Below are 10837 nucleotides of genomic sequence, written 5' to 3'. Positions count from 1 at the left end.
AGCCAGGCTTCAAGCCCACGTCCACGGGCCCCAGAGTCCCTGCTCTTAACCGCTAAGCTATGCTACTCCCCCAAGCCACTCATGTCTGAGGCCCAGAAAAATTAAGTTTAGGCAGATATCCCAGAGGGTTGGCTTCATTGTAATGGAATTTTGGAGGAGCTCTGGCGCTTTCAACATGGAAGCCACGGTCTGCAGGCACCACCACCACCCCCCCCCCCCAATAGGGGTGGGTGGGGTGGGGGAGCAGGAGAGGGAAGCTGAGGTCTGAGCAGGTGGGCGGGGCCCCGGGCCAGTCTGTGCCTTCCCCTGCTCAGGGAGGGGGAGGCAGTCAGAAGGGAGGCCTTATGTGAATGCACTCCAGGCCAAAGGGCTGTCTCAAGGGGGTCCTCAGAGACCTCTGGAGAGGGAGAGTTGGGAGGGGAGGGAGAGGAGGGAGCAGCCCTACCCCACCAGGATTGTTGGGGGGTCGTTGGGGGGCGGAGGGGCGGTGAGGAAGCTGGCAAGGACCTTGCAAATGCGCGCTGCAATCCCTCGGTTACAGAGGAGGAAACTGAGACCCAGGCAGGAGAAGGGGCCCGTGCAGCTACAGCAATGTTACAACAGAGCCCAGCCAGGTCCCCATGTTGGGGTGTATCTGTGCGCCCGGGTGCGAGTACGGGTGCGCCCGTGGGTGCCAGGCAGTTTGCATGAGTAATGAAGGGAGTCTTCGAGTTTTCTCAACGATCCTGGTCACCCCCAGCCTTCTTGACGCCCCCAGCTTTCTCGACCTGCCAGCCAGTCCCCGTTCCTAGTGGGAATTCTTTTGCGAGAAGACACGGCGACTGTGCTAAGTATCTCATCCATTCAAGAGGCTCCACGCCGCCCCCCTCACGTTCCGGGGAGCTTGCAGACCTGCTCCCCAGCTAGGCTCCTCCAGCCCCCACCGGAGAACAGGGGAGGGGAGGAGCGTGGAGAGCAGGCCCCGCCCCCACGGCAGGGTCTCCCTGCCCCTCCCCCCGCCGCAGAGGAGTCTGGGAGGGGCGACCGGTGCACCTGCCAAGAGAATCCTGGGGAGGGAAGTTTTCTTCCCCAAATGGCTTTCCCGAGAGGGAGTGGGCAGGTTTTTCTCTGAATGTTGACCCATGTCAATATGTTACTGGGGCCAGAAAATACAGACACTTAAATTTAAGAAAAGAAAGCGGCTGATCCTTGGGTCCACACCTCTCATGATCTCCAAGTAAACAAAGCCAGTGGAAAATCGGTTTGTGCAATCACCCCAGGCCTTCAACAGCGATTATCACCGGGTGGAGAGGGAAAGGATACTGGGAAGGGGGGGGGGGGCCGGAGCTCTTTTTCTACTAACCGTCCCCCCACTATCCTAACTCCCCCTGATTCTTCCTGATTCTTCCTCCCTCTCTGCACCCACAGCAGATGCTACCAGGTGCTCACAAGCTCCCAGGGGATACCGATGCTGCTGGTTCAGGGACCAGGCTCGGCGGACCACTCCTTCAGAGCACGAGGTCGTCCCGCAGTCCCTGTTTCCCGGGGCTGTGGCCGTGAGGGCTGGAGGGAATCCACTAGAAGCAGAGGTGCCCGTCAAGTGGGTACCAGCCACGCCGATGCCTGGGTCTTCCTTGAGGAGGGATGGAAGGCGAGGACCGTGGGCCAGGCTTCCAGTTGACTCGGCCCACAGTGCTCCCTGGAGCTGGACTGGGCTCCCCCTGGCTCAAGCGCCCTCCCGACCACTTAGGTGAGCTCTCTCCTGAATCGCGCTAGCTCCTGAAGTGGCTGTATACGTGAGGTTAGATGTGTTTGTAAAACACGTGGGGTTGGAAGTGCTCTGAAAGCACTTCCTTTTTTTTTTTTTTTTTTAATGTTTATCTATTTTTGAGAGAAAGCACGAGTCGGGGGGATGGGGGAGGCGGAAAGAGAGAGAGAGAGAGAGAGAGAGAGAGAGAGAGCGCGCACAGAGCCTGATGCAGGGCTCAAACCCACAAACCGTGAGATCACGACCTGAGCCGAAATCAAGAGCCGGACGCTTAACCAGCTGAGCCACCCAGACACCCCTCTCCGAATAGGATCCTGAGAGGACTTCCCTTTGTGGAAAAAGTCTGGGCCGGAGAAACCAGCAATGCATGACTCTGACTCAGAGTCACTTGGGGAGAGAGGAGAAAGCAGAAGAGCCCTTCTGATCCCACCCCGGCCCACCAGTCCGGCGGCTTGGTGTGGACAAAGGGTGTCTGGACGACAGAAATATCCACAGAGGTTTTTTCAATCGTTTGCTAAGAGACGTGTAACGTACATGCCTCTCCTATCTCCCCCCACCCCGCCCCTGTGATCCTCAGTGAGATTTACTTCGCTCATTAGGATTTTCTGTGGGTGGATTCCTTAGAAAAGGGCAAGATGTTGGGGCGCCTGGGTGGCTCAGTCGGTTAAGCATCCGACTTCAGCTCAGGTCATGATCTCACGGTCCGTGAGTTCAAGCCCCGCGTCGGGCTCTGTGCTGACAGCTCAGAGCCTGGAGCCTGCTTCGGATTCTGTGTCTCCCTCTCTCTCTGCCCCTCCCCCGTTCATGCTCTGGCTCTCTCTGTCTCAAAAATAAATAAACGTTAAAAAAATTTAAAAAAAGAAAGAAAAGGGCAAGATGGGTGAATTCTGCATTTGCTGCCGGAGGCTCCCGAGACCATTCCCCCGGAAGGTGGGGCGAGGGCACCAGTGACCTGGGCTTCTTGCGTCCGAAGCCAATGATCTCACCTGACTCCAATACCCTTGGTCCTCCAGGGCGCCCTGATCCCGGGGCCGGTGCCTCTGCTGCCACAGTGTCAGGAGGATTGCTCTGAATTTGTTTACGGGTTAAAATTTTAATTTGTGTAAAAGTCTTGGCTGCTTAGTAATGGGTGGGAAAATAACAGGAAGTGTTTGCCTGGACAGAAGGGACTGGAAGGGCTCTTCCGGGGACATTGGTGCAGATGGGAAGCCTGGCCTCAGCACCTGGAAAGCAGAATCCCCCCCCTAAGAGGCAAGGCATCCCTGGGATCAAAGGGGCAGTCCCCTCCCACCCCGCCCCTGCCTTGGGGATGGATGGTTCAGGGGGCAGCTAGCAACCCTCAGTCTTTCGTCTCTCCCTTCTCTTCCTTCTTTCCTGTTCCTGGATGTCCATGACCCATGAAGAAGCCTCAGCCCATCCTTGCAGGGGACAGCTCTGGAGCCGTCCACGGTCACCAAGCAACCCGTGGCTGCCACACCCAGGGTGGCTGCCGAGACAGCAGCTGTTGAAAGAGGAGGGTGCAGCCAGCCACAACGTCGACTTGTGATTTCCGATTCAGTTAAGCCAAAGCTGATAAGGCGAGGAGGCTGCCCACTGTGGCCACCACACTGCCTGGCTGCTGCTGAATACCAGACCTGCAGGGGCAGAGTCCCTGGTCCTTTATCCTGTCCTGGACTTACCCATTTCCCTTATGCATCCCCCATCCAACATCCATCCACTCATCCATCTATCCATCCATCCATCCATCCATCCATCCATCCATCCATTTGTTGTATTCAATGAGCCAAACATTCTCTTCACACTCTCTTATCCCGTGATGGGTAGGATAATGCATAAGACCTAGCCTCTGCTTCCCCAGAACTTGTGGGGGAAGGGTAGACAGATGGGGCAGACACATGACCTAAGAACTCAAATACAAAGATAGGAGATAGACTATCACTCCAGTCACAAGAGGGGGTGCAGAAAAACAATAGACAGGGCAGGAAGATTGAGTCGTGGAGTAGATGATCGAAACGTCTGGGCTCTTTTTTGGTGTTGCTGTTGTTTTTCAAATGCGCTCTTCTGCAAAGTTAGGGTGATGGAGCAGAGGCCATGCAAACCCTTGCAGAAAAAATATCAGTGACTTCTTTGGCCGCAAAGGAGGAACCCGAGTAACAGAATCCAGGTCGAACAGTCTTACTCAAAAAGGAGAGGAGGGAGAATTTATTGGATCGCATAGTCCAACAATCAGCAGTAGCTCTAGGCATGAGGGTTGCAGGCACGGCTGGATCCAGGCGTTCAGGCCATGCTGTCTGCGATCTGTCTCTCTCCAGAGACATTTACCATTAGGCCAAACCAGATGATAGCAGAGCATCTGTGAGCTTTTCGAAGGTCTAGAAATGTGTGGATGTCCCAAAATACTGCTTGGCTTCAAATTGTGAGAAAAAGAAAGACTACGACGGGCCAGCCAACAAGTCCACACCTTGGAGGTGATCCGCTCCCCCACGCTGCTCTCTCCTAAGTGCCCAGGCCAGCAGCTGCTTTTGTCGCTCCCTTCATCCGCGTCCTCTCCGCAGTCTTTGACACCGCTGACCACCATGTCCTGGACCCCGTCTCCTTTCCCAGCTGCCAGGCACCCCACTTTCCTCCTTCCTCTCTGACGTACGTTTTTCCTCTTCTCTGCTGGAGCCAGGAGGAGGACAGAAGGGGAGCCCACAGCACACGTGCAGGCCTGGAGCCCAGGGGCCACCTGGACCATCACAGAACTGCCAGCGATCAGGACTCCTGGGAGGGGTCACAGCCTGGGCTTGGGGATCAAGGAGCCACCGGGTCAAGAGGAGCCGTGCAAATCGCGAGGTGGAGTCTGGCCTTTCTCCTAAAGGTAACAGGGAGCCATTGAAGGCTGTACTGCGGGCGTAATGTGATCCGATTTGTGTTTCAGCATCAGAGAGGGGCTCTTGGCTGTGATGCGGTTGTGGATCAGGCTTCTACGGTCACTCGGGAGGAGGGCGATGGTGGCAGTCGTGGGGGCGGGAAAAGGGGACAGTTTATGACGTGGGACTTGGTTGCATTTAGATGGAACAGGGGAGAGAGAGGGAGGCGTTGAGGATGCCCCCCCCCCAAGTTTCTGATTCTGAGGTGAGGAGCAGACAGGTGGGCTTGGTGGGGGCGGGGGAGGAAGGCTCAGTTCATGCACCTTGAACTGAAAGTGTTAGGTGGCCCTCTGGCTGCCAGTCCTCCGGGCGTCGATGGCAGCTGGCGTGTATGGAGCTCTGGAGGGAGCTCAGGGTCCCCGGCATCACAGCCCAGTCAGCACCACAGGGGGACTCTATGGAGGCTTCCCCTCCTGCCCCATCGAAAGGAAGAGCCTCCAGTGACCGCGAGGGACCACAAAGCTTCTGCAGAAAGCAGCCTCGCAGCAGGATGTGTTCTGGGAGGAGCTTTGAGGGCCACGGGGAAGGGGAAGGAAGAGGAGGGACAGAGTCGGGCCTGTGCCACACTGGGCCTTTCTCTGCAGATCTGTAGGCTGCAGCGGGGACCAGAGACACCCGTTGGAGCCCCTCTGAGCCATCGGGTTCTCTGGGGCCGGCAGCCTCCCTGCACAGACGGGGGGGGAGCCAGTCGGCAGAAAGACTTAGGGAACCGAGCTCCAGCCGAGCTAAGGTAGGTGCTGGCTGGGGTAAGGTGTCCAGGGAGGAAGCCGGGAGAGGCAGATCCGGGCAGAGCAGGTGGAGGGGCCAGAAGGAAGGAGGAGGAAGGCAGGGAGCCCTGGAGGGGCCGAGACGCCCCTGGCTCTTCTGTACGTGAGGCCCAGCCTTGCTGAGAAGGCTTACCAGAGGCGGTGGCCCCCAGGATCACTCTCCCAAGTTAAGATCCTTTCACCCAGGACCCGGCGAGGGGACCCCTCCTTTCTTCTCTGGATCCTGTAAGTATCAATATTATAACTCGTTACACACGCCCAGGGCAGGAAAGCACATGCATCGTCCCACCAGATTCTCGTGTGCCGTCAGAGGTGGGCCGGATACGTATTTTCATGCCCGTTTTATAGCTCAGAGAGATGCGGCGTCTTGCCAAAGACAACAGGGCAGGTGAGCAAGGCACTGGGCCCCGAGTCGGCCTTCTGGTCCCGTCTACACCCCTTCTGGGACATCATGTGTCTGTCCCTCCTGGGGAGCCAGGTGACGATCATGCTGGTCCGGTTGCTTCTGTCCACACGCACGATCGAGCGCCTTCTAGCTGTGCAGTCGGGGCCAGAGGCCGAGCAAGGCCAGGTCCCGGTGCTCAAGAAGTTGGCCAGCTGGTGGGGTCTTAAGACGCAGCACAAGTAAGTGACCAACAGAAAGCAAAGTGCGCAAGGTCCCGAGGCAAATGGAGGCACGTACGCAGGTGACCTCGGGGCAGGGGCTCCAGGGGGCTTTACAGGAGGCCGCACCCGAGCCCTGAGGGCCAGGGAGGGTCTGTGTGCAGAGGTGAGGCAGCAGGCATCCCGTTTGAGAACAAAGTGTGCAAACCCATAGCAGGAGAGCAGGTGCAAAGCAGGGGGTTTTACGGGGAAACACAGCTGGTGAGTCCATTTGGCTGCTGAAGAGAAGAGTTCATAGAGGGTCAGTTTTTAAATGTTTATTTATTTATTTTGAGAGAGAGAGAGACACAGCATGAGCAGGGAAGGGGCAGAGAGAGAGGGAGACGCAGAATGTGAAGCAGGCTCCAGGCTCTGAGCTGTCAGCCCAGAGCCCTCCGCGGGGCTTGAACTCACGAACCGCGAGATCATGACCTGAGCCGAAACCAAGAGTCGGATGCTCCACCGACCGAGCCCCCCGGGCGCCCCGAGGATCATCTCATTTTGTCCTTGCAGTAATCCGACGAGGCAGGTGCTATGCCTAGCTCTCCTCTAAAGACAGGGAAACTGAGGCACAAAGGTTCTAAGCAGGCAGCCCAAGTTGTGACAGCCAGAGAGAGGACTGGGATCCAGGCAGTCTGGCACCAAGTGCCACCAGCCCGGCCACACTGCCACATAGCCCCTCACCAGGACCTGCTTCTTGGCCGACATGGTGGGCGTGAATCTGGTCCCCAGGGGTTTCCTGGTCTACACCCACGCCCCGTCAGACTCCTCCCGGGCTCCCTGCCCCGCCCCCGCCAGAACAATGCTCTCCTCCCCGCCTCCTCCAGACTGTCTCTCTCACATCCAGGTGTTTCCTCCCCGGCCAGTGGCAGACACAGCAAGGGAAGCAGGCCTGCCCCATCCCCAGGGAACAGCAGAGCGCAGGGCCCCCATGTCCCCGGCGCCTCGGGAACCTGGACAGCCCGAGTGGGCCTCGTAGGATGAGGGTTGAGGGTCGAGGGGTCCCCTCAGAGCTCGGCATTCCTACTGGGAGCCCACGAATCACATGCTCTAAACCAAAGAGCCGGGCAAGTGTGACTGTCTCCTTGGATAGAAAAGGTCAGAACACTGGAAATAGCATCTGCCCCCAAAACTCAGGGGTTTGTGAGTCAGCGCCGGCAGGAGGAGGGGGAAGTGGGTCAGTGGCAGAGGGAGGGGGTCGCTTGTCCCTGTGCCAGAGTTGGGGGGGGGGGGGGGCTGACGACAGGTGGGGGCAGAGCTGCGACCTTCGGAAACTCTGTCTTTGTTCTTGGCCTTTAAGCCCGAAGGGATGGCCGTAGGGAGGGCTGGATGGAGGGTTCTGTGCAAATGGTCTGGACGAGGAGCCCGCAGGGCGGGGTTGGGGCGCAGGGGTAGGCAGGTCAGCAGCCGGGATCTTCACTGCTGGGAACACTGACCCCCCAGCCGGGCCTGTTCCTGGAAGTCTCCCCCTGCTTGCCTGGCACCAGTCTCGAGCAGTAACAGCGGCAGGAAACAGGGTCCCGCTGACATCCCTGTGGCCACCTCTGCGGTTCTGTGGTTGGTCCCCAGACGTGTTTTTACCCCATGGTAGTGACCAGCTGTGTGTCTGCACCTGGCCTGGGGACGGTTTATTGCTGAAGTTCTACGTTTAAGGACGAGTACGCTCTGAATCCCACGCCATTCGTTCATTCATTCATTCATTCATTCATCCATTCATCCATTCACCCATTCATTCCTTCTTTGCCTCTGATCTTGTCCCTACGTCGCCGAGCCCCGTGAAGCGTCCAAGATTTCACCCTCCTCGTAACTGTTTAAGTCAGCCTGTCGTGCTGTCACCAGCAGGAAATGGGAGACTCTGGGGTCTGAGGCGAAGGCCTCGATTACTTGTGGCCCCACAAGCACATGAGCGTCAGGTTGATGGGTCCCCCTCGTCCCCCAAGTCCCAGGGGGGCAGCATGGAAGGGGGTGCTGTGCACCATCAGCCAAGGAGCCCTGACCTTAGGGAACCCCGGCTTTCACAGCGGGCAGCAGGCAAAGTGCCAGTTCTGCCCGGAAAGGGGACATTGCTGCTACTGTGCTGGACGGCAAGTAAATCTGCTCCGTGTCCCCAGCAGGGAGACACTGCCACGGTCCTCCCAGGCTGTGCACGATACGTACCTTCTCGGATGACCCGGCACAAAGGCTCACAAGGCGTGTGCACAAAAACACGCCCGTGAAGGATTGCCTCCCAGCCCCCTCCCGCCGTCCCCTTCCCGCCACGCTGTGGCCACACTGTCCCTGCACCTCGGCACCTGGCCTGGCTTATCCCTTCACCTGGACCCTGTCTTGGGCAGATATGGCCCCACTCGCTCCCATCCATCCTCCCCCCTCCCCGCACCCAGGTTTCTTCTACCCAGAAGTCACCTCCTCAGTGAGACCTCTCCGATCAACCTTGTAGAAATCAGTCCCCCCCAGCTCTGGAACCGCACATCCCCCCCTCTTCCCGGCCTTATCCTCACAGCAGTGGCCATCAGCTAATATACAGCTTAGTTTGCGAGTTTCCTGGGTGTCCCCCTGCACACTCCCTGCACGCCCATTAGATTGTAGCCTTTATGACAGCAGGTGTTTTTGTCTATCTTAAATTATTGCCAAATCCCCAGGACCTGGAACTGGGTCTAATGTACAGAAGGGGATGAACGAATGAATGAGTGACCAAATGAATGCACCCGTTTATTGGGTCTCCCGTTGAAGGCCTGGCTTTCTTACCTTGTGTCTGTAGGACGGTATCTGGCACGCTGCTGATCTCCATAACGACGGAGCAAAAGAAATAATGAATGAAATGAATGAACGCTGTGTGCAGGGCAGGGTGAGAGGGCCTGCAGGGATGGGGTGGGGAGGCTCCTCCCAGGTGGTTGGGATCCACCCCTCGGCCGCTTTCCATGCTGCCCACGCCAGCTGCTGGGAATCTTCCTGACTGGTTTCAGGGCGCTGAGCCTGGGTCCCCCTTCCCACTGGTTTCAGGGCGCTGAGCCTGGGTCCCCCCTCCCACTGGTTTCAGGGCACTGAGCCTGGGTCCCCCTTCCCACTGGTTTCAGGGCGCTGAGCCTGGGTCCCCCCTCCCACTGGTTTCAGGGCGCTGAGCCTGGGTCCCCCCTCCCACTGGTTTCAGGGCGCTGAGCCTGGGTCCCCCCTCCCACTGGTTTCAGGGCGCTGAGCCTGGGTCCCCCCTCCCACTGGTTTCGGGGCGCTGAGCCTGGGTCCCCCCTCCCACTGGTTTCGGGGCGCTGAGCCTGGGTCCCCCCTCCCACTGGTTTCGGGGCGCTGAGCCTGGGTCCCCCCTCCCACTGGTTTCAGGGCGCTGAGCCTGGGTCCCCCCTCCCACTGGTTTCAGGGCGCTGAGCCTGGGTCCCCCTTCCCACTGGTTTCAGGGTGCTGAGCCTGGGTCTCTTTGGCCAGCATCCTAAGCATCATCTTCATTTCCTGTACCCTTGTCCAACCAGCCGGTCCCCACAGACTAGTCTCTGCTCCCTAGCCTGAGAGAGGTTGGGGACGGTGACACTGTCCTACGAGTGCCTTGATGGTCTGTCATTCAAGGATATTTAGCAAGGGCTTCCTATTGGTAGAAGCAGCGTCAGGTAAAGGGGACCCAGCACTAAAGGAAACAGGATGTAATGTATGGTGCTTGGCACCGTGGATGTTTGTTGACTGACTCACAGGGGCACTGTGGGCAACCCCGGTGCCCAGCTCACGTAATAACTCCTCTTGGAGCGTTAGGACTGGAGCCACAGGAAAGCTGGGGGATTGCTCACTGCCCACCTCCAGGGGCCAGGCAGGGGCACGAATGATGCCCCAGACAACCTCACGGGCACGGCGGAGGGGGTGGGGGGAGGGCCCTGGCCCTCTGCACGGGGACAGCAGCCATTTGACACCCATGAGTAGCTGCCCTGAAGAACTGTGGGCTGGCTGTGGCCAGATCTCCAAGTTATTCCTTTTACGTAAAAGCTGGGCATCTCAAGGGGTGCCTGGGTGGCTCCGTCGGTTAAGCGTCCGACCTCGGCTCAGGTCACGATTGCATGGTTCGTGGGCTCAAGCCCCGCGTCGGGCTCTGTGCTGACGCCTCAGGGCCTGGAGCCTGCTTCGGATTCTGAGTCTCCCTCTCTCTGCCCCTCTCCCGCTTGGGCTCTGCCTCTATGTAAAGCTGAGAGTCTCGATTTTTATGTGAAATACAGCCTTTTTTTGAAAAAGTTGGCCACAGATGCAAATTTTCTAGAGCTATGGTTTCTCCTGGGGAGCGGGTGAGAGGAGCCGGTGGCCCAGAGGAGGAGTGAGGATGTTTGTTTTTCACTGGAGAGCGGTTTGTACCTTTTGGATTTACCATCAGCGTGGTTTTTAATTGAAAGGTGAATTGTATTGATATAGTAGGCAGGGCATGCCTCCAGGGCCCCAGTGCGAATCTGTGAAATGGGTTCGTTGTCAGGCGTGTTGTGAATATGGGTCCGTGAGGGCGTCAGTGTGCTGGTGGTGGGCCAGGAGTGTGGTGGCCAGGGCCACACTGCTGTCCTTAAGAAGTCACAGAGTGGCGGGGCCCCACGGTCTGATGGGCAAGGACCTCGTCTCCTTCCTTCATCTCTGAACTCCCCGGCCCTTGTCCAATTGCTGTTGCCTGGGCAGGACACGTGGGTGTTCCATAGATGCTCCTTGATTTGCTCAGCAATGCCATCACTCCAGACCCTGCCAGGAACTAGGAAGACAGCCAAGAGGGCCTCTGAGCAGCCCAAATGGAGGTTCCA

General features: G+C 58.1%; 1 protein-coding gene across 2 annotated transcripts in view; it reads left to right on the top strand.

Moving 5' to 3' along the window:
• Positions 1-3140: 3140 nt before the first annotated feature.
• PIK3R6 (phosphoinositide-3-kinase regulatory subunit 6) overlaps positions 3141-10837 on the top strand; it is a 58834-nt gene continuing 51137 nt past the window's right edge. The window contains exons 1-2 of one of the 2 annotated variants that reach the window (XM_060647293.3): positions 3141-4607; positions 5244-5389. The gene's annotated coding sequence lies outside the window, so the exon portion shown is untranslated. Of the gene's footprint in view, positions 4608-5197; positions 5390-10837 lie in introns of those variants that run through there. The other variant, XM_078437764.2, reaches the window with a different exon arrangement.

This window comes from Panthera onca, chromosome E1 (assembly GCF_046562875.1).
Source record: "Panthera onca isolate mPanOnc1 chromosome E1, mPanOnc1 haplotype 2, whole genome shotgun sequence".
Lineage (NCBI taxonomy): Eukaryota > Metazoa > Chordata > Mammalia > Carnivora > Felidae > Panthera > Panthera onca.
This window is presented reverse-complemented; position numbering and strand designations above follow the sequence as displayed.